The sequence below is a fragment of the Diadema antillarum genome, unplaced genomic scaffold (assembly GCF_040938485.1).
Source record: "Diadema antillarum isolate AM-2024a unplaced genomic scaffold, OU_Dant_1.0 seq00000711_RagTag, whole genome shotgun sequence".
Taxonomy (NCBI): domain Eukaryota; kingdom Metazoa; phylum Echinodermata; class Echinoidea; order Diadematoida; family Diadematidae; genus Diadema; species Diadema antillarum.
In genome coordinates this window covers 25,843-35,882 of record NW_027271615.1, presented here as the reverse complement: position 1 = coordinate 35,882, position 10,040 = coordinate 25,843, and positions in this window count along the sequence as shown.

Here is a 10,040-nt window from a genome sequence, read left to right as displayed (position 1 = left end):
ACAACACAATAACAAGAATAAATCCAGTGTCTCAGTGGGCTTCCGAGAAGACATACATGCATTGGAAAGGATAAAGAGGATTGTGAGAGGCAAGCCGATATGCCGATATGCTAGAGCGAAGACGGTGGGATAACAAAGCCATGTTGTAGTGTGTTTGGGGGAGGGCTCCCGCCAGATACGGAAAATACGATGGGGAAACATTAGATGAAATAAAATTGTAATGAATAATAATCCTTCAATGATGATTGTATAAGTTAACAAAAAATATTTAAAGAACTAAATGTAAATGTTATGTAGAAAGCATGGAAGAGAATGAGCACTCTTCAAGTTTGTACCAGTATCTGCTACTGTGACACTGTGGTACTCATTTGTTACGCATTGGATGAGAACATAATATACAGCAATATGACACTTGCCAACTTTACCAGTAGGACTCTAGATGGCGCCCTTTTACTGATCACTCGTGTTTTATTTGCTTCGTGAAAAGACTCAGCAAATTCATCAAAATGAATGCCAAGAACAGACAGTTTGAGAAAGAGAAGGACACACCGAAGATCCCAAAGTACTTTTCAAATGTGGGTTCGGAGAAAACATCCCCAGACATGGAAACAAGAGAGCATTCGAGAACGATTTATTGAGGCAAGCTGACAGCATGAAGAAGGATAACGAAAGCAGCGAGGGGCTGACGGAACAGCAACCGGGTGGCTCAGGCGGACGTACCCCAGTGATCGGGGTAGTAGATGAGGCTGACCGTGGTGAGCACGCAGGTAAGAAGAGGAAAGTAAATGGTGAAGCTTGCAAAAGCAAGTACACCGGTTCCAGATGACTTACTGGTGAAACTCATAGACAGAATCGAGCAAATGAATTCAAACATTATGATATGTCTACAAGAATAAACAGAGCCTTGACCAAAATCGATAGCAAAAAAAAGAAAGAAAACAGATAGACAATGTGAAAGGGAAGCAGGAGGGGATAATGTTTGAAGTGGATTCTCTGAAAGAGAAGCTCAGTGCTCAAGAAAAAGAAAAATGAGAAGCTTCACGAGCGATTGACTTGGCAGGAGGTGAAATGAGAAATACTCTTGTGTTCCAGGGTTTCCCAGAAGGAGAGGAAAACAACTGTGAGATATTCATCAAATAGTTTGCCAGCTCTCACCTGCAGATGGAGAATGACATAGTCACAGAAAGAGCACACCGCATTGGAAATGCCTGATCAAAACTCGACCCACCCAAGCCGAGACCGATCATTGTTGCTTTCAATCGGTACCAAACCAAGAGTATGATCCTGACCAACACCCGCCGATTCCTGAAGGGTAAGCCGTTTGAGCATGATGGAGGTCACAAGATCTACACAGACAAGATGCTGCCACGGGAAATCCGAGAACAGAGGAAAAAAACTGATCCACGTCAAGAGAAAGCTGAAAGAGGAGAATGCAAATAGAATGGAGTACATGTACTTTAAGTACCCGGCTGGACTCTTTTACAAGGATGGGAAGAATGGACAGGAGAGAGAGCACAAGGTGAAATGAACACAGACACTATTTGGAGGAAACAAGCAAAGAAGAAATGTATGATTAAGTCTAGATAGGTGTATAAGGAAAAAAATAAGAACATTCTAGAAAAAGTAAGTAAAACGAAGCAGGACGCCAATGGGTTCCCTTGAGATTGCGAAGCTAGAGTCAACCTTTGTTATGATTTTTGTTTTGTTTTGTTGTTTTGACCTGTGTTTGTTTGTTGGACCTGAAAATATGATGGTGGCATACTGGAAGAACAATTTCTTTCATAAGGGACTTAAAATTGATGACACATAGTGTTAATGGACTGGAGGATTTTAAAGCACGAAAGCGTTATTTCAATTTAATGCTAAAACAAAAGAAAGACATTATTATTTTACAAGAAACACACTCTACAGAAAAAGATGAATCGATTTGGAGAAACTAAGTAAGATCAGAAATTATTTATAGCCATGGGAATTCTATGAGTAGAGGAGTGCACGATAGTTAGATAGAAAGACACCTGATATTAAGCTGCTGGATTCAGTAAATGATGATAAGGGACGCTTTTTGTTGGTAAAAGTAGAAGTTGGTAAGAAAATTTATGCAATATGTAATGTGTACGCATCAAATAGTGAGAAGGAACAGGTAGATTTTTTTAAAACAAATTTGAACTTACCCTCCAAGAGTATGTTAGTATCAAGGGCATATTAATTGTTGGTGGTGACTTTAATCTGATCCAAAATTTCAGCTTGGATAGAGCAGTGGCTCAGTGAAATCTGTTTTGAACCATTCTGTGAATTGCATTGAACATATCAAGATGTGTTTTGGAGTGGTAAATATATGGAGAGCCAGAAATCCCGATAAGAAAGTGTCATATGGAGTAGGCAAAACCCTTTGGTGCAATCTAGATTGGACTTCTGGTTAATCCATGAATCTTTGCAGGAGACAATAAGTGAAAATGATATTATACCTTGTGTTATATCTGACCATGGTTATGCTAGTTTGCACACCAAGTTTAATACGAAAAGGTTGGGTCCTTCTTATTGGAAACGAACAGCAGCTTATTGAATGATAAAGAATATGTTGAAACCCTGACTAGTAATTACAATGATTGGATGGAGGAATTTCTCAATAAGAATGACAAAAGTGGACTGTGGTTAAAATTTAAAATTAGAGCATTTACTATACCTTATTCTAAGAAAAGAACAAGTAAACGTGAGGAAGGAAGAAAGGAATTAGAAAAGGAATTGAAAAGAATTGGTAAAGTAGAAAATAAGGATGAAGACCTTATGAGAAAGAAAAGGGATATAGAAGAGGAGTTGTTTAAAATTTATGATTATTTTACAAATGGGGCCATATTGAAATCACGATGTACGTGGTATGAGAAAGGAGAGAAACGCAATAATATCTTCTTCTTTTTTTTCATTGGAGAAAGGGCAGGCGGTAAATTCGAGTATAGATGTATTGTTATCGGATACTGGACATATTGAAAAACAACATGAAATACGAGAACATGTTAAAAATTCATATTAAAAGTTGTTTGAGAATAAAGACACTGTGGGAAATTAAGAATGTAAAGAATACGTTAGTCAGAGTAATGTTAAGCAACTTACAGAAGAAGAAAAGGATACCTGTGAAGGAAGAATTACACGACTAGAAGCTAAGACAGAAATGTTAAATATGCCTAGAAACAAAACATCCGGTAATGACGGGTTAACCATACAGTTTTCTGAGAAATTTTGGCCCTTGATATCAAAACAACTTGTTGATTCTTTTAATTTTGCATATAAAAAGAAATTGATGTCTGCTTCTCAAAGACAATGTACTATTAAACTCATACCTAAATCAAAGAAAGATAAAGCTTTGTTGAGTAATTGGCGCCCAATAACTTTGTTAAATGTTGATGTTAAGATACTTTCAAAATGTTTAGCCAAAAGAGCAGCTAGAGTGATTGGTAAGCTAGTGGGCAGCCAACAAACTGCTTTCGTTAAGGGCAAGTATTATAGGAGAAGGAATTAGACTTATATCAGATCTGTTGCATTATTCAGAGGTAGAAGATTTGACAGAAATAATTTTAGCCCTTGACTTGACAAAAGTATTTGACTCACTAAGCCACATGTTCATTTTTAAGTGTTTAGAAGAGTTCAGTTTTGGTCCATCTGTCACACAGTGGGTTAGAACACTGCATAATAATATCAGCAGCTGTGTATTGGTAAATAGATTCACTTCTGGATACTTCCCGGTGGCCAGAGGAGTCCGTTAGGGTGATCCTCTGGCACCTTCGCTGTTTATAGTAGGTTTGGAGGTCTTTCTTTTGAGGTTGAACAACAATCTGAATAATCCCGTTCAGGGGTTTGAACTTGATGGAAAGCATATAAAATACTTAGCATATGCGGACGATATAACCTGTTTTTTATAGGGATTTAGAGTCTGTGAAAATGATATTAGAACTCTTTGAAGAATTTTCAAGAATATCAAACCTTCATTTGAATAAAACAAAAACGGAAACCATGTGGATTGGGAGAGATAGACTAGAAGGGGACAGAATAAGTGAAATACAATGGACAGATAATGGATTAAAAATTCTAGGCATTAATTTTCCATTTGATTAGAAAGAAACAAGGAGCAGTAATTTTGATAATAGATTCGAAGATATAAGTTGTATATTTTAAATATTTTACTCACTAAGCCACACGTTCATTTTTAAGGGTTTAGAAGAGTTCACTTTTGGTCCATCTGTCACACAGTGGGTTAGAACACTGCATAATAATATCAGCAGCTGTGTATTGGTAAATAGATTCACTTCTGGATACTTCCCGGTGGCCAGAGGAGTCCGTCAAGGTGATCCTCTGGCACCTTCGCTGTTTATATTAGGTTTGTAGGTCTTTCTTTTGAGGTTGAACAACAATCAGAATATTCAGGGGTTTCAACTTGATGGAAAGCATATAAAATACACAGCATAGGCAAAAGATATAACCTGTTTTTTGTAGAGATTTAGAGTCTGTGAAAATGATACTAGAACTCTCTGAAGAATTTTCAAGAATATCAAGCCTTCATTTGAATAAAACAAAAGCGGAAGCCATGTGGATTGGGAGAGATAGACTAGAAGGGGACAAAATAAGTGAAATACAATGGACAGATAATGGATTAAAAATTCTAGGCGTGTATTTTTCATATGTGACCGTGCATCACAAAACGAACAAATAATCGCATCCCTTGATTTTACGTGAGGACTAAAAAAAGTGACCCGGGTCAACTAAGTTAATATTGAGTTTTTTTTTTTTCATATTTTCTGAAGGAACTACACTAGTTCTACATTATTCTTAAGTTTGGGATCATAAAATGAATGGGAAAGTGCATTTTCAGCAGTTTTTCTACAACTCTTTTTTTTTTTTGTAGAGTAGAGAAATCAGGTCTGTCTAAGAGGTCCCTTTTCATTTCTTAACAACCCTTTGCACACTCTTCACTTTCAAGTCTGATAACTTTTAAAGGAATAAAGTTACTGCTTTGAAAGCTGGCATCAATAATGGTCAGAATGTGTTGATAGAGCATGCCTAATTTCAACTTAATCTAATAATCCCTTCATTGTTGTTTCCCCAGCAGTTAACATCCTGTTTTTTGTCCCATTCATCGCACAGTTATCATGGTTTGGTATAGATTACGCGCTTAAATAGACAGATAGTCTACCCTAACCTTCAGAGCCTCTTATCTCACTTCACACTTTTCCAGAATGCGTGCTTTCTTTTCAATATTTACATAGGTTAGAAGAGTCCATTTCATTTGAGCTATACATCATTTTAAAGCTTAGAGTCTGTTCTTTCAGGATATGCTCTAACTAAAAATCCATGTCTGACGACTTTTTGTTTGTTTTGTGATGCAGAGTCACATATCATGAGAAAGAAACGAGGAACAGGAATGTTGATAATATATTGGAAGATATAAAATGTACATATTCAAGATGGAAAAATCGGGTCCTCACCTTAACAGGAAAGATTCAGTTATTAAAAACATTTGTTATGTCAAATATTTTGTATTTACTTTCCAACATTGAAATACCGGATGAGTTTGTTAAGAAAGTGGAAAGGATGATGTTTAAGTTTTTGTGGAACGGTCCAGATAAACTATCAAGAGCCACAATGTATGCGGAGTATGGTGGACTTAAATTTCCTAATTTAAAAAGTATAATAGAAACACAAATGGTTAAGTGGATCCAAAGATATGTTATGCATCCGGATCACATTTGTAAAATTATACTTGACTACTATTGTAAACGATTTGGTGGAAAACTGATTTTTATGAGTAATTACTCCATAGATTGTTTCCAAAACTGATGAACATTACAAGATTGCTGACCAGGGAAGTCCATAATCCATACCCAATCAATGTGTTTGGAACAACCAATTTATCCTCATGGACAACAAATCTTTTTATTGCAAGGCCTTACATGAGGCTGGGCTATGCTATGTTCATCATATTTTTGATGGGTGTTGGGGTATTGTGAAGTTTGACGTTTGGAGAGAAAGAGGGGTACAAAATAAATATCATAATATGTGACCGTGCATCACAAAACGAACAAAACGTCGCACCCCTTGATTTCACGTAAGGACTCAAAAAGGGTGAAACGAGTCAACCAAGTCAATGTTTAGTTTTTCATATTTTATCAAAGAGCTATCCTTCTACATTATTCTTAAGTTATGGATCATAAAATGAGTGGGAAAGTGCATTTCCAGTAGTTTTTCTACAACCCTTTTTTGTAGAGTAGTGAGATTAGGTATGTCTTAGAGGCCTCTTTTCATTTCTTGATAACCCTTTGCACACTCTTCACTTTCAAGTCTGATAACTTTTGAAGGGATAAGGCTACTGCTTTGAAAGCTGGCATTAATCATGGGCAGAATGTGTGGTAGAACATGCTCAATTTCAATTAAATCTGATAATCCCTTCATTGTTGTTGCTCCAGTGGTTTACATCCTGTTTTTTGTCCCATTCATCGCACAGCTAGCACGGTTTCGTAAAGGTTTAGCGCTTGAATTGTTTGTTTTGTGGTGCAGGGTCACATATGAAGTACTTAGCTATTGTGTCGGCAGTAAGTGAGAAGTGGGGAGGTACATTCAATCAGATAGTTTTACAAATGGCTTTACAGAATGATTATAAAAAAGAACAGTTTGATCGAATGTTATCAGAAATACAAAATTTAAATACCAGAACTGTCTATGCAAATATTGTTACTGAATACGTAAAAAGACCGGTTTGTGAACACCTACTTTCTATTCAGTATGGAATTCAGGACGACGAATGGTCACAGATTTTTCTGGTCCCATTTCAATGTACAATAGAAATTAAGACGAGAGTGTTCCATTTTAACATTTTGCAAAATATTTTATACACCAAACAGATTTATGTACGTTCTGTGAATCTGAGGTTGGAACACCTGTACATTTTTTTTTTATTACAAAACCGTTAAGGACTTACGGCACGCTTTCGTTGATAAATTTGGTTTACGATTGAGTGTAACATTTGAGGATTTGACCAAGAAAAGAATAATGTTCGGTTTCACAAAGAACTGGAAAGGACCTCACAGGCAATTGATAAATCATTTGATCTTGTTACTCAAGAGATATATTTATATTCAGAGGTGTAAGCAATCAAGACTTAATTTACGTGGTCTCCTATCATTTATTGGCAGTGTTAGATATACAGAATTTGTTATGGCAAAACATTACAGGAAATGGTCTCCAGTTGAAAATGTGTTAAAAAAAGAAATAGTGCCTTTATGTAACCACCAGTAGGCCAATGCTATGTTTTGTTTACATCGGGTAATCTGTATGTCTGTTGTTTTCTTTTTGTTAGTGATTGTCACTTTGATTTCTATGTTTGATTATTGTTGTTGAAAGGTTACAAATGTATGAAAACCAATAAAAACTTCACAAGAAACAAATACCAGTAGCTCTACTTTACTACAAAACTTCCTTTGGTCACTAATTTCCTGTTGTGATTGTGGGGTCTTTGATAGACTAGTGTATAAGGAATGATTCACGCATAAAAAGACAAGACAAAACAAAACAGATTAATGATTGTTAGAATAAAGCAGGATACAGTGTAGTTGCATCATTTCTAATGTAAGTTGACAATCTTAAATAAGCCAAATGTGAATGGTGTGTAGAAGATATGGTCGACATCTGTATGGTCAAAATGAATGTAGGACAGAGAGAGAAAAAAACAAACAGGCAGGAGATTGAGTGACCAAAGTTGAGCAAGAATAAAAGAGATCATTTGAAAGAAAATGAGATTGGACAAGTTAGGACATGAAAGAATATTGAGAAGGCGCCTATTAGCAGTAGGCAGGGAAGAGGAGATGAAGAAAATGACTGTCATAGAACAAGATGAGAATTAAGAAGTTCAATTCCACGGTTAGTAACATTAAATCTAAGTAATCTTACATTCTTACTTTTACTATAGTAAATCACCATTAATTCATTTCAAGTCAAAATGATCTTAAAAACATGTTCATCCTTCCCAGGTTTGTGATATAGGAAAGAATGAATACAATTTAACAACTATTAGAGTTGCAATGTCACATTAAGGGGTCGGTTAGTAACGTTACAAAAAAGGACAAGACAAAAAAAAAATCAATGTCTTGTGACAAAAGGTATGCAAAAAAAAAAATAATGTTACTACAGGAAAAGTGATACGTTAATTTCAATTATGGCGTCATGACAATATTCCCGCAAATATTTTTAGCAGTTCAACCAATAATGTTTCAGCTAGACCTCAAAAAAGCATATCATGTAATGAGAATTGGGCGTTAACGAGGGAGAGCAGAGATGAAGAGGTTGAGAACTCAGTGCACACAACCATGTACACATTCACGCATACACACACAGAGATGGATGAAGTTGTAAGTTCCCCTTCTAAAGCCTATTAACCCCTCCTCCATAATTCTATCAGCCCCTTTCTTTGTTTTCAAAATGTTAACATTAAAAGGGATACCAAAAAGGCGTATCAAATATCTTTTATCCACTTTTTCATATCGGGCTGTTTTAAAATGCAAATGACGTTGCTTCCTTTTGTCATATTATTCTTAGCGTCATATTGACCATATAATACTTTGACAGACGGAAGCAAGTGCCATATTTCATATATAAATAAAAACTTATGTAAAAGTAACTGGTTGTCTAAATAGCTCATTTTGAGTCGTATTTAAATAACTTCGTACTGAGAAATTATTACTGTTTAAAAGGAAGAGCTGAGAGAAAAACACGATTTGCCCATTTATTAGGAAACCCCTTTTTGTAACTTGCTTCCTTTTGCCAAAATAGCCCAGTATACAGGGTGCTCATAACCCGCCAATTCCACAGGGCACATGTGCTCAAAGCGCCAGTGAGAAGAAAGAATGAATTATGAAATGCAAAAATCATTACAAGCACATGTACATGAAGTGAGTACAGTGTTCTAAATGTATAGAACAACTATAATGAGAAATAAGAAATACCACAATGTAGATCTATCCAGATCTACTCTAAAATCAGTTTTCATAATAATAATAATAATAATCATATTTAGAATAACAGATAACTTGCGGGAACTGATTCCACAGGCAATGACAGGCAAGATCCTGCATGTGCAAAAGGACTGATCCTCATGATTTCTTAGTTTTGGAATATGAATTTATTTTATGTAAATGAAATTATCTAATCTTGACCCACAGATGGCATGATTTTGTGAACTACATGAAATTCGAGAGAATAAAGAATTTAGCAGTTGTCACAAAGTACAATTTCAGGAAGGATCTTTATTCCCATTGAGCCATTCATTTATGCTTACAATTGTCTTGTGATAAGTGAATCTATAAACGTGCCACCTCATACAACAAATTTGTAATTGAATGCCGGGCGTGTTTATATTTGTGTAGAACATTTGATTGCGATTCAGAGGTTTATCAGTATCTAAATGTCTTAAATCCATGCCCATGCATTGGTGCTGCGTTTTACACTGATCACATCAAAGGAAGCAACATTATAATAATGCGGGTTCGGATGGCCAATATACATGTACATAATAGCTGGACGTGGATAACGTATGCCTTATGTTTCAAGTAGCAATTAAACGTATGGCACTAATTACAGGAAAAACTCTCTCGTGACTCACTCCTTTCCTTGGATTGCACTTTAATACCAATATCACTTTCATGTCCCGGCCTTTGAACACACAAACCCTCAGAGACTTGCAGGTAACTAATAATGTAACTCCTTAGTTTTGCAAATAACATGACGTAAATTGGATTTCTATTCGTGTGAATACAGTTTGTTTGTTTGTTTGTTTATTTTATTTATTCACGGTTAAAAACACATACAGAGTGTGCCCGCATTCAGCTAATAGCTGTTTTTCAGCGAGGCCGTGATATACATTAAAACAATAGATAAAAACAATGAAATACAATTAAACAAAACATGAACAAGATTGAACACATTTACAGTATTGAAAGGAAGAAAAATACAAGGAAAAAAACCAAGAAAAAGAAACCGTAGTAACCATGTAGTGACATAAG